Below are 13,745 nucleotides of genomic sequence, written 5' to 3' on the forward strand. Positions count from 1 at the left end.
CCTCCGATAAGAGGGGAAGAAACCTCCGTAACATCCTCAGGAGGCCGAAGCAAGTGCCCGACACCCCCAAGATCTGAGACTTCATAGTCAACCCATTGTCCATCTTAACCCCCAAGTTCTTAGCCAATTGGGATGAGCAAGTAGGGGGGAACATGTTGGTAGGCCACCAAGCCTGCCAGTCTGGCTCCGTGTCGCACCCAAAGAAAAGTACCTCGGACTTATCGGAATTGCACTTGAGGCTGTTCAGTTGGAACCATTGAAACACAGCCCCAAGGCACTCCCGGATACTCTTCCCATCAAAGTCTCCTCCTCTCTTGCACGAGAAGAGGAGCTGGGTGTCGTCTGCATAGGATACGATCCGGGCCCCAAACGACTCCGCCAACGCCGCCGGAAGTACGGGAGCCATGTGTTTCACTTGCCCATACAGGTGCTGGGGGCGGATTCCCTGCTGTGGCGGGCAGCGCAGTGCGCAGCAGCTCCAAGGAGATCTGAATTTAAAACTCACAGGATGCAATACTTAGCTCCTTGTAGAGGAAGGAAAAAGGTAGGTGAGAGGGTGAGAGGGTGAGGTGTCCGAGGGAGGGCAGAGGGTGTGGTGAAGCGAAGTGTTGAGGGCTAGAGGAGAAAGTCGAGAATGGCATCCACAAAACTACATCGTTTAAACAGTAAATATAAGGAGCACTTTAACATGTGTTTTAGAACTGTCCTAATGTTTCATGACTAACAATTAGAGTAAACTAAAACAGAAAAGACATGTTAAAAACGATTGCAGATCATGTTATATAACGCTATATTCAAGTATCATGTCTGGGTTTTTTCAGAATCTTAAACTGTAGAAAAAGAAACAGTATTTTTCTCCGGTGAAGGTGGCCACCCTTACTGCAGAGCACTTAAAATAAACAGAGCCACAAGGAAAGTGGACTGACATAAAATGCTTGAATTTAACTATGTCCTGTCAGAATACCGTACTCGGAGAAAAGAACCTCCCAACACCCTCGGGCATCCTCAGATTGCCATCGGGCTGGAGAAGTGACATCACGCAACTTTCTATTAAGGTTGGCAGTAAAGTTATTGTGTCAAAGCAGTTTGTACTCAAGTTTTGGATTTTCTTTCCGTGGCAAATGGATTATAAAAGTTGGAGTCCTATTTCATCGGCTGAAACAACAAACCTGAAAACAAAAGTTTGTTAAGCAAAAGCTAGGATTGTAGCATAGCGCCCTAGGCGAGTGGTTTGTGTAGCCCAACAGGCGCTTTCATGACTTTTTAGAGCATGTCGAAACTCAATGGTAATAGTGATTTAAAATGAAGTTACGACCACTGGGGTGAACAGAAGTGTGAGAAACGCAATTGAGATTTGAGTTTAGGCCCTCATGTCCCATTACTTGCTGAGCTGTACATCTATTTCTTTATTTCTGCGGGCTCAGTGCGGTGAAGGGTTGCTGGATTAGCACTGCATGCTCAGGGCTGCCTGCGAGTGACAGAAGCATTGCGACCCACAGATCATTACGGCTGTATTTTGCATGTGCTTTACAGGTTTGTTTTACTGAATGGAATGTGATTTTGTTTTGAGTGTGACAGGACAGCGCAGGCCAGGACACAGTTCAGCTGTGGTGTAAATGAGTGCTTCGTTTAATTAAACAAGGGGTCAAAGAGGTATCCCAAGTGTAGTGTCCTTGGCACACAGGACACGGACAACGGATGAAGGTTTCACTCTTTCTTTATTAGCGACCTTCTCTGTCTACTGCCTACTCTATACTGCCCCTATTCCCGGGCATGCCGGTTCCTCCTCCCTTATCCCGCCCTCATAACACGCCTCCTCAGCCGAGGAGGTCCTAGCGCCCAGCATCACGGCGCAATATTACATCTCCCCCTTTCTTGACAAAATGTCCTAAATCATATATATTTTTTTTTAAATAACCAAAAGTAATGTCACATATTTACAGTTCTTCGATCAGGCGGCTCGGCTTCTTGATAGTTCGGCGGGGACGCACATAGACGTCTGGACAGTCTGATTCTCCTCCGCCAGGAATCGCTCTCGGTGAGTGATCACCGCTTTCGGTTGCACTTGGTCTCAGTTCTCCGATGGTAGGACCATCGAGTAGTTCTTTGACTTTAGGACTGCACTTCTGAACGTGCGCCACATTCCTGGTGATTCTCTTGTCATCAGATTCCGCAGTGATCATAGTTCCTTTTTGCTTGGTGACCACTAGCGGAGTTTCATGAAAACGACAGTCAGTCTTCTTTTGCTGCTCTTGTTTCACTAATACTCAGTCACCTTCGTGGATCACAGGTGGGGCAGCTTTTCTACGACGATCAGCATAAGTCTTCATCCTCTTCTTCCTGAGTTGATCAGTGCTAGCTATGTCATCTGGGTCAGACTCATTGGTTGCTGCCTCGTCAGTCCAGTCAACCATGGGTATCCTGGTGCGCACTGGCCGGCCCAGCATCAGGGTCGCGGGACACTTGCCAGTCGTAGAATGAGGCGTGTTTCTGTACTCCCTCAGAACTTCATTTAAGACCTTTTGAATGTCTTGTCGCGACACTTCAGCCTGTTGGATGGCTTTCTTTAACATGGACATAAATCTCTCGATCATTTCCGTTAGCCTGTGGCCACAGAGGGGTAATCTTGCGATGCTTGAAGTTGAGATGTTTAGCAAAGTCTGCAAAATCTTGACTGTTGAATGGGGGCCCATTATCAGTTTTCACTATTTTGGGAATGCCCCAAGCGGCAAACACTTCATCCAACACAGGTATTGTGCTGGACGCTATGGTTGATGTAATGAGTTCGGCAATCGAGAACCATGAATACTCATCCATGATGGCCAGGATATATTGTCCAGACTTGAATGGCCCAAAGAAGTCTACAGCAATTTGTTGCCACACACCCTCCGGCAGGCAAGACATTTGCAGCGGCGCTGGAGAATCAGGTCGACCGACCAGTTGACATTGGGGACAGTCCTTCAGGGTGATCTCTACCATTTGATCTAGGACCGGAAACCATACTCGCTCCCTCAGGGCTCTGTTGGTGGCCACAATGCCTCTGTGACCTTCGTGTGCCAAATTATTGATGCCTTGCCGTAAATGTTTTGGGATGACTATATGATTGTCACTTAGTATCAGACCATTTGTGGCTACTGACAGTTCCTCCTTCACGTGTTTGAATGCTGCAAGTTCGTGTCTGTCGACAGCACTGTTTGGAGTGTCCACATCTAAGTGTCTCCAGTCATTACTCTGTATGCGGCGCTTGACCTCTCGCAGGGTCACTTGTGGGACACCCCCGCGCCGCACGGCCACCAGCTGCTGCGTGTGCCCCTTGCCCTGCTGCCTCGCTGCCGCTGCCGCTGACCACGCCCCCCCGGCGTGCTCCGTGATCGGCTGCCGGCTCTCCTGCTACTGCTGCCAAGTGTTGTTTTTTCCCTGTTTTTTGCCCCCATTTGTGCCTGTTTTTAAATATTTTGCTGTTCCTGTGTTTACGTCTTCCTTCCTGCATCCGGACCTGCCTCGCTCCAGCACCCGCCAAGTCGAACACCAGCAGCACCCACCTCAAGTGCATCCTGCTCAACACCCGCTCCGTCCACAGACACGCCATCGAACTCTGGAACCTTCTAGACGCCACAGCCCCTGACGTGGCCTTCCTCACGGAGACCTGGATGAACGCCTCTTCAGCTCCCGACATCGCCATCGCTATCCCAGAGGGCTACAAGATGATCCGGAGGGATCGCAACGCCAACCAGATGGGAGGAGGCATCGCCATCATCCACAGGAACACCATCCGTCTCACGACCAACACCGACAACACCCTGACCAGCGCCGAACACCTGCATTTCCAGATCCACACCAACCCGAACACCACCCTCAGAGGCACCCTGATCTACCGACCCCCTGGACCACGCACACAATTCAGCGAGGACATCGCCAACTTCGTCAGCCCGCATGCCCTCCCCTCCGCTGACTACATCCTCCTGGGGGACCTCAATTTCCACCTGGAGAACAACAACGACCACAACACCAGCACCCTGCTCGACAACCTCGCCAATCTTGGACTCAAGCAATTGGTGTCCACCCCCACCCACCTCGCCGGACACACACTCGACGCAGTCTTCTCTTCCAGCACAGACATCGCCTTCAGCCACGCCACAGAGCTTCACTGGACGGACCACAGCTGCGTCCACTTCACCTTCAAGAGAACGACGACCCACCACCACCAGCAACAGGCCGCCCGCAGAAGCTGGAACAAGATCACAGCAGACCAGCTCGCCACCTCCCTGAGCCAGCACCCTCCTGCCAGCTCAGCGAACCCCAGCCAGGCCGCCGACAACCTCACGAAGTGGATCAGCAACTGCGCGGACGAACTCGCCCCTCTGAGGACCCCGCCCAGCAGACCCGGCAGCAAGAAAGCCCCGTGGTTCACCGACGAACTCAAGAGCTCCAAGAAGAACTGCCGAGCCCTCGAGAAAGTCTGGAGAAGGGAACCTACACCGGACAACAGGACCTCCTTCAAGCTTGCCACCCGGAAGCACCACCAGCTGATCCGCGCCGCCAAGAAAACAGCATTCAAGGACCGGTTGGACAACAACGCACACAACTGCAAGGAACTCTTCAACATCGTGAAAGAGCTCTCCAACCCCAGCACAGGAAACAACGACATCACCCCATCGCAAGACCTCTGTAACTCCCTCGCTTCATACTTCCACAACAAGATCGCGGACATACACAACAGCTTCAACAACCAACCAACGCACACCATGACCGAACAACCACCCCCCACCACCACCCTCCACGCCTGGACCCCGATCAGCACCGAAGACACCATCCGCACGATGAACTCCATCCACTCCGGATCACCGACCGACCCCTGCCCTCACCACGTCTTCAACAAGGCCGACGCTGTCATCGCACCCCACCTGCGAGACATCATCAACACATCCTTCGACACCGCCACCTTCCCTGAGAGCTGGAAACACGCCGAACTCACCGCTCTGCTCAAGAAACCAACAGCGGACCCCACTGAACTCAAGAACTACCGCCCCATCTCGCTCCTCCCGTTCCCTGCGAAAGTCATCGAGAAGACCGTCAACAAGCAGATGGCCGCCTTCCTCGAGACGAACGGATCCCTCGACCCCTCACAGTCCGGCTTCCGAGCCAATCACAGCACCGAGACCGCCCTCATCGCCGCCACCGATGACATCCGAGCCCTGATGGACAATGGAGAAACAGCGGCCCTCATCCTCCTAGACCTCTCCGCGGCATTCGACACGGTCTGCCACCGCACCCTAGTACAGCGCCTCAGCAACATCGGAATCCAGGACAAGGCGCTGGAATGGATCATCTCCTTCCTCGACGGAAGAACACAGAGAGTCCGCCTACCACCGTACAAGTCAGAGGCCTCCGAAGTCATCTGCGGCGTCCCTCAAGGATCATCTCTGAGCCCCACCCTCTTCAACGTCTACATGAGCCCCCTCGCGGCCATCGTACGCAAACACAACCTCAGCATAATCTCCTACGCCGACGACACCCAGCTGATCCTCTCCCTGACCAACGACCCCGCCTCCGCCAGAGCCAACCTGCACGAAGGGATGAAAGAGGTAGCCGAGTGGATGGCGACCAGCCGCCTGAAACTGAACTCTGACAAGACGGAGGTCCTCATCCTGGGCTCTTCACCCTCCGCCTGGGACGACTCCTGGTGGCCTCCCGCCCTGGGCGCCGCACCCAAACTGACAGACCATGCACGCAACCTGGGCTTCATCCTGGACTCCTCCCTCTCCATGACCAGGCAAGTCAACAACGTCTCCTCGGCGTGCTTCAACATCCTACGCATGCTACGGAAGATCTTCTGGTGGATCCCCACCGAGACCAGGAAGACCGTCACCCAGGCCCTCGTCACCAGCCGACTGGACTACGGCAACGCCCTCTACGCCGGTACCACCGCCAAGATCCAGAAGAGACTCCAGCGGATCCAGAATGCCTCAGCCAGACTCATCCTCGACATCCCACGAACCAGCCACATCACCGGACACCTGAGAGACCTTTACTGGCTCCCCGTCAACAAAAGAATCACCTTCCGCCTCCTCACCCACGCACACAAAGCCTCCAGGCCTCCAGCGGGACTGCTGGTGGTCGGGCCTGGTCCACCACGAAGCAGATATATTCCTCGGCTACTGATGATCTACACTTTGTTGTTTCTTTCGGGTGTCTTGACATATAATCAGCAGGGTTCTCTGCTTTTCCGGGCTTGTACACAATGGTGTATGTGTATTCTTGAAGGCGAAGGCCCCAGCGTTCAATTCTCGGTGGCATCTTAGCTCGAGGATTACCAAAAATGGTAATGAGGGCCTGATGATCAGTGATTAGTGTAAAGTGTTTCCCGTATATGAAAATGTGAAAGAGCTCACAGGCCCAGACAACGGGCAAGCTTTCTTTTTCGGGCTGTGAATATGCTTTCTCCGTCTCAGTTAGACTCCTTTGATCACCTTCTGAGTCATATTGAGCTAGAATTGCTCCCAACCCCACAGGACTGGCATCTACAGTAATTTCTGTCTTTTTTTTTGGATCAAAGTAAGCCATGTTGTCGGCTGACTCCACAGCCACTTTAATTTCATTGAAGGCTTGTTCACATCCCACTGACCACTGGAATGAGTGACCTTGTTTCGTGAGCTGTCTCAGGGGATAGCTGATGGTTGCATAGTTTTGGATATACCAAGCACAGTAGCTGGCCATCCCTAAAAAGGAGCGAACATCTCCTGCGTCCCGGGGGCTGGAAGTGTCATTCAGTGCCGCCACTTTGTCCGGGTCTGGTCTCATGCCCGCCTGGGAAAAGATGTGGCCAAAGAACTTCAATGTGGTCTTGTGGAACTCACACTTGGCTTTATTCAACGTGAGATTGGCTTCCATTAGTGCATGACAGACTCTTTCTAGGGAAGTGTCATGTTCTTGTGTTGTGGACCCATACACTAGGATATCATCGCTGTAGTTGAGGGCATTGGGGATGTGGTGAATCGTCTTCCTGATGGCTTCTTGAAAAATTTCGGCAGCGGAAGACACGCCGAAACTGAGTCTTTTATATCGGAAGAGGCCAAGGTGGGTTGAAAAAGTCGTGATGTAGCGCGACTGTTCATGTAATTCCAGCTGGTGATAACCTTTATTAAGATCTAGTTTGGAGAATGTTCTTGCTCCGTTGAGTGACGCAATCATGTCACTGATATGTGGGCCTGGGTGTCTTTCCCTTTCAATGGCGGTGTTAGGCGCCCTCATGTCAACACACAGCTGGACTTTGTCAGGTTCTCCTCTTTCGGCACTACGACTACCGGAGAGACCCAGGGTGTAGGTCCATCTGTTCTTTCAATGATGCCGACTGCGAGGAGATCTTGTAGCTCTTGTTCCACTGCCTGCTGGAGATGAAAGGGTACCCGGCGATGATGTTGCGCTACTGGAGATATTTTTTCGTTGATATGTAATCAGACTTGGCAATGAGCCATCTTTCCCAGGCCAACAAATAGTTTTGGAAATTTTCGAGCCACATCAAGTTCGTCATCAACCTTGTACAAAATGTCCACTAATCTTAGTCGCTCTGCAGTCGGAAGACTCAGAAGGCAGTCAGCCTCTGACCCTTCAATGACGTGGATGTGCGCAGGAATGGTACGATCTTTATGTGTGAGAGATGTTGAAAACTTCCCCAAACATGGAAGTGTTTTTTTTGACATCCACGTGTACACCCTCGCATCTTAGTCGCGGGCGTGGTTTCATTCGCTGATATTCCGCCACTGGCATATAGTTTAGAGAGGCTCCGCTGTCCATCACAAATTTAGTCCGGTGTTTGTCGACTTGGATGCTGAGCCGAGGGTATTTCTTCAATCGGTCAGGGTCAGCGACCATACACACATATTCGTCACTGTCCTGCAAGATCGGGGACAGTGACCTTGAGTCATGTGTCGAGATCTATAACTTCGGCGAGATTGGCAGCTGGAGCGGGAGGATCCTGTTGACGAGTCCCTGTGATCCCGTACTGCTTTGGCCTGATGACGCGTGCTCACAGATCGAGATGACCTTTCCTGATCTTTCTGTTAGTTTTTTCTGTAATTTCCGCACACGTTCTCGAAGTGGTTCTCCCCTCCACATTTCCGGCATTTTTGACCCATAGCGGGGCACCCGTCGGGGTGGGGAAAATCATAGCCACACCAATATCATTTAAGGGGCCTCTCCCGCCTTCTGTTATTTCGGCTGGGGCTACGACGTCGTCGGTGTACAGGTTGCTGTTGCATCTTGGACCGTGAAGACCTCCGCTTCACTGGAGAATATCTGCGTGTGTTGCGGGATTGAAGTCTGAAGGCTTGTTCCCGTTTCTCACTTCTCCCTGCTTCCATCTTTTTTGCATGCTCTTCAGCCTGATCATGCACCCGTGTCATTTCTTCAATTTCGTCCAGCGAATAGCTTTTCTTTAACAGTTTCCATCTTAATGATTTGGACTGACACCCTTCAATGACCCTCAGACGAAGTGCATCTTCGGTCGAGAAAGAGTCAAACTCGCAATAGCGTGCCAGACGTCTGAGGCGAGTGATGAAGGCGCACATGGGTTCTTCTTTTTCTTGAGCCGCCAGGTTAAACGTGTATCTCTCATAATCAATATTCTTTTTATGCAAAAATATCCGGTTTAGGGCTACACAAACATCCGTGTAGGATGCCAGATCGGCGGCAGGGAGTTCTTTTATGATTTGGCCGACATCTTTGCCTATTAGTTTGCGTAGTGCTATTAGTTGTTTACCGGCGTCCGTCACGTGCGACCCTTTCATAAAGTCTTCAAAATCGTCAAGCCACTCCTTCCACCGAAGACCCATACCTCCTCCTGTTTCAAGAACCAGCGACTCGGGTGGGCGCAGAAATGACACCCCAAGCATCCCCATGTGTCCATTATTGACTTGCGCTGGGCCTGCTCGATGAAATGGTGAGGTAGACATGGTGAGAAACACAGCCTTTCCGTTGAACGTGTCAGTGCTTGATTGACATTCAGGTTAGTCAGTCACATCTACTAACAATTGATGAATTTCGGATCATTCAGTTGCATGTATCAGTGCTTGAAGACTTTTCCGTCTCTTACATTTGAATGTGTCAGTGCTTGATGAATTTCCGACCATTCAGTTGAGTTTACCACTGCTTGATGACTTTCAAGCTTTGCAGTCGAATTTGCCAATGCTTGATGAATTTCAGATCATTCTGTTGCATTTATCAATGCTTGATGACTTTTAGTCTTTCTATTGCATTTTCATTTGAATTTGCCAGTGCTTGATGAATTTCTGACCATTCAGTTGAGTTTACCAATGCTTGATGACTTTCAAGCTGTGCAGTCGACTTTGCCAGTGCTTGATGAATTCCAGGTCATTCCATTGCATTTACCAATGCTTGATGACTTTTAGGCTTTCCAGTGCATTTACTGTCGTACTTTAATCTCTGGGACCGCGTAGGGGACAGGGCCCCACCCCTGTCTATCCTGGAATTGGCGAACTGCAAATGGTTAATGCAGTATGTACAAGTGCTTTGTATAACGTTCTAGCCATGAATGCACTGCGTACCCGTTATTCTGCATCACTACGCGGGTTCCATTTTGGAAGCGGTGGCCATCTTGTCATTGCCCTCACATAGGCTATAATGAAGCAAATACGGGCCTCACAGCACATTTGCCTTTCCATGACTCTTCTGTGACCTGGGCAGCTTGGCTCTGCTGCCCCAGGTCAGTCCGGTCTCACGAGCACCCCTTCCTCCGGCCACCTGTGATTAGCATCAGGGCTTGACACGCCATAAAGTCCTTTCATCCCACACACGCCTCTGGCTAATCTCTTTCACACCTGACTGTTCCTGCTTTATGACTTGTTTCTATCAACAGGAGCTGCCCGTGTTTTATTGGGGCCTATCAATATCTGATGTGGGATCTGAACCTTGCTGTGTAAATAATTGTGGGCTGGCTTAACTGGAATGTGGGATGGTCATCATGACTCTACTCTTTCGTTTGAAATGTACACTTGTATATTGCCGTATCATAAACCTAGGAATGTATGCCTGAAGCAGGAAAAAGTGTATTTAAGAGGAAGTCCGTTTCTATGATTTTTAGCAGTCTCCTGAGAACATACACGCTGTTGTACTTCTAGGATACCTGTAATTGGTCTGCAGCCAATAAATGAATCTTTGACTTCACCCAGAAGACTCTGTGTTTCTGTAGGTCTGGAACAGGGAGAACCCAGAAGTCATAGGGTGTGTGCCCCTGCACCGCTGGGTCTAAAATACCCAGTACTTCAGTTTGGCGCCCAACTCGGGACGATTTCAGCGGTACCAGTCCAAGCCAGAGGTTCGTGAGGAGCTTCGTGTGGAAATTCCGGAGGAAGGCCGCCACTTCATCGACCCCTGCATGTTGACGTGGTCCGAAAGTCTTTTCTGCGAGGTTCTCCGCGTCCCGACGGCTACGAAGGACTGCTGCCCTGATTAATCGACCTGTTTTGGACCCTTGACGAGTTTTGATAGAGCGAAACAATCGAGAGAGTCTTCTGGTGACGCCATCGATCATCAATAGTCAGTTAAGTATAAGTGGAGCGTCTCCCATTTGTTTGGTATCCCTCGGGATCATTTTGATTTGGAAATTTGGAGTTTGCAAACGCCAAAGCCAGAGGACTAGTGTATTCACGAGACCATCGTAATCGATAATCCTTTGACGTTTTGATCTAGACTAGTGAGCGAAGATGCCTGGTTCTAGAATATTTGGTAGATTGTTTTGTTTGGGTTGTGGAAGAGATTTCCAGCTGGAGGAATCATGTCCGGTTCCTCCGGTTGGAACTCCAACTTATGAGCTCTATGTAAAACATGGCGTAGGTCCCATTGCATATAACAAAGTATGGATCCACTACACCAGAAAAGACGGTGTTTTAAAATGGCCCCAAAATGGTAGTTTCGATACCGATATTTTAGATAATTTGGAAATTAAATTGTTTAAAAAGAAAGCCCGGCCGGCGATGTTTGATTCTTTCCGCTTATGGCGGAAGGAAGCCAAACAGAAGGAAATTAAGCTAGCGAAAAAGAATATGAGAGAGAAAGGTATGACAGTAATGCAAGCAGCTGTACAGTTCAAAGACAATGAGGAGGAGCAGATGAATGAGCAATTGCACAGACAGCGTAAGTTAGGGATCGACAAATGTTACCCAGCTTTACCGCACTCTAAACAGAATGAGTTAGAAGAAAAGGAGAAAGATCCCCTGATGTCGCATTTGTTGAGTTCGGCACCCCCGTATGCCCAAAATGCCATGGCGCCTCCCCAGCTTGTGAATATGCCACCTCCAGTCAATATACTGAAGTACTGGGTATTTTAGTCCCAGCGGTGCAGGGGCACACACCCTATGACTTCGGGGTTTCACCCTGTTCCGGACCTACAGAAACACAGAGTCTTCTGGGTGAAGTCAAAGAATCGTTTATTGGCTGCAGACCAATGACAGGTATCCTAGAAGTACAACAGCGTGTATGTTCTCAGGAGACTGCTGAAAATCATAGGAACGGACTTCTCCTTAAGTACAAAATATCATGCTCCAGGCATACATTCCTTGGTTTATGATATGGTCATATAAAGGCATACATTACAAACGAAAAAGCAGAGTCATGATGACCATCCCACATTCCAGTTCGGCCAGCCCACAATGATTTACACAGGAAGGTTCAGATCCCATGTTTGAAGTAAATAGACCCCCCAATAAACATGAGCATCTCCTGTTTTGGGAAACAAGCAATAAAGCAAGAACATGCAGGTGTAGAAGAGATTAGCCGGGGGATTGTGTAGAATGAAAGGGTTTTATGACGGGTCAAGCCCTGATACGAATCACAGGTGGACGGAGGAAGGGGAGCTCGTGAGACCGGTTTGACCCGGGGCAGCAGAGCCAGCTGCTCAGGTCACGGAGAAGTCAGAGGGGAGCCCGTGTACTGTGAGGCCCGTATTAACTCCATCATAGCCTATGTGAGGGCAATGACAAGATGGCCACTGCTTCCAAAATGGAACCCGCGTAGTTGAGCAGAATACGTGTACACAGTGCGTTCGTAACTAGAACGACACGCAAAGCACTCGTACGTGCCGCATTTACCATTCGCGGTTCGCTAATACCAAGATAGACAGGGGTAGGGCCCTGTCCCCTACGCGGTTCCCGAATATCAAAGTACGACAGACCCTCCTTTTGCCCTTACATAGGCAATCACTATACTCATCTTAATCCGAGTCTAGGTCAATGTTCACGAAGTCATGGAGATGTTGCTGTAGCATCATCCTATTACTTAACTCGTCCCTCGATACAGGCTTCCTTACACATAAGGTAGCACAGAGGCCATATATCGCAGGAGCACACTGTATACATAGACAGAACAGGAAAAGAATGGCTAAGATCATTCCAATGACCATCAGAACCTTCCAACCCCAGGCAGATATCAATTCCCAGAACCATCCCATCAGTGACCAATCTCCCTTATCCACGTGTATGGCTTCAGATATTTTATGGAGTTTGGAGATGGCTTGATACACTGTTGGAGCATTATCTGGTATGAAAATGCAGCAACTGGATTGGATGACCTTGCATACCCCACCGCGGTCTGCGAGAATAACGTCTAGGACCATGCGGTTCTGCAAAGTCATAAGGCGATCCGCTTGGAGCTCAGCTGTCAAATTACTAAGGGCACCAGCCGTTACATTGACGGTGGATTCAACCACACGAGTCAGCTGTCTCAGGTTCCTACTATTGACCATAGGTCCCCAAAACGGCAGGAAACCCAAGAAGAAGTCTCCTGCTTCCTGACCGGCAGTGTCCTCCTTACTGATCACACCTCTCACAACTCTGGTCTTGTGATAATCAGAGGCGGCAGTAAATGTCGGCGGTAGCAAGTTCGCAATATAACATGTGCCCGAGAAATCAGGGGGCAACCATGTATATGCTCGGTCATGACAGATGAAATATGTGCCCTTAGCAGCCAAAAACGCAGGGGAAAACTGTGACGGGAAAGTGTACGTTTCAGTACAGTCACTTCTTCCCATTTGAGCCCTAGGGTTCTGACCATTACCCTGTAAGCAGAACCGACCCATGTGGGGTACGACCCAGATTAATACTATACTATACCCCGTCGCGTTCCATCCCATATAAGGTCTCAGCAAAGCCTTATTATTGGTGATGGGTCTGATGGAACGCGGTGGGCGAGGGGAGTATGTATCTAGAGCGTAGAGAAACATGGTTTGGAATGCCCATGACGATCCATTGTAACTGTACGGTAACACCAGGTAGGGAATACCCTTGTTAATGGTATGTGGCATTAACCCACAGACCCAGCAATTGGTCGTATTCATTACCAGTTGGTGCTGGTGCAAGAGTTGGATAAATGAGTTATTTACGAACTCTGATCGTCGGGTCTGTTCGTGCTCAGGCAAAGGGTGAAAAGAGTGAGAGGAGGCAGTAGAAAGAAGTATAGGCTGTTGAGTGGGTGCAATGGGTTTTGGAGCAGAGAAAAACACACATCCTACAATAAACATCATGATACTACACAGTGTAAAAAAGCACAAAAAGACAAAACATTTACTTTTTACAATTCTACACATCCTTGTTTGAGAGTTCATTTCCTCAATCGGTCTCTCCATCTTACAAAACTCCATCCTCTACTCGGGCCGCTCGCGGTGGATGAGTTTCTTCTGCTAAGGAGTACGCCTGTCAGTCCAGGGAAACGCCCTAGACCAACCAGAACCGTTG

This window comes from Triturus cristatus, chromosome 2_2, assembly GCF_964204655.1.
Source record: "Triturus cristatus chromosome 2_2, aTriCri1.1, whole genome shotgun sequence".
NCBI lineage: Eukaryota > Metazoa > Chordata > Amphibia > Caudata > Salamandridae > Triturus > Triturus cristatus.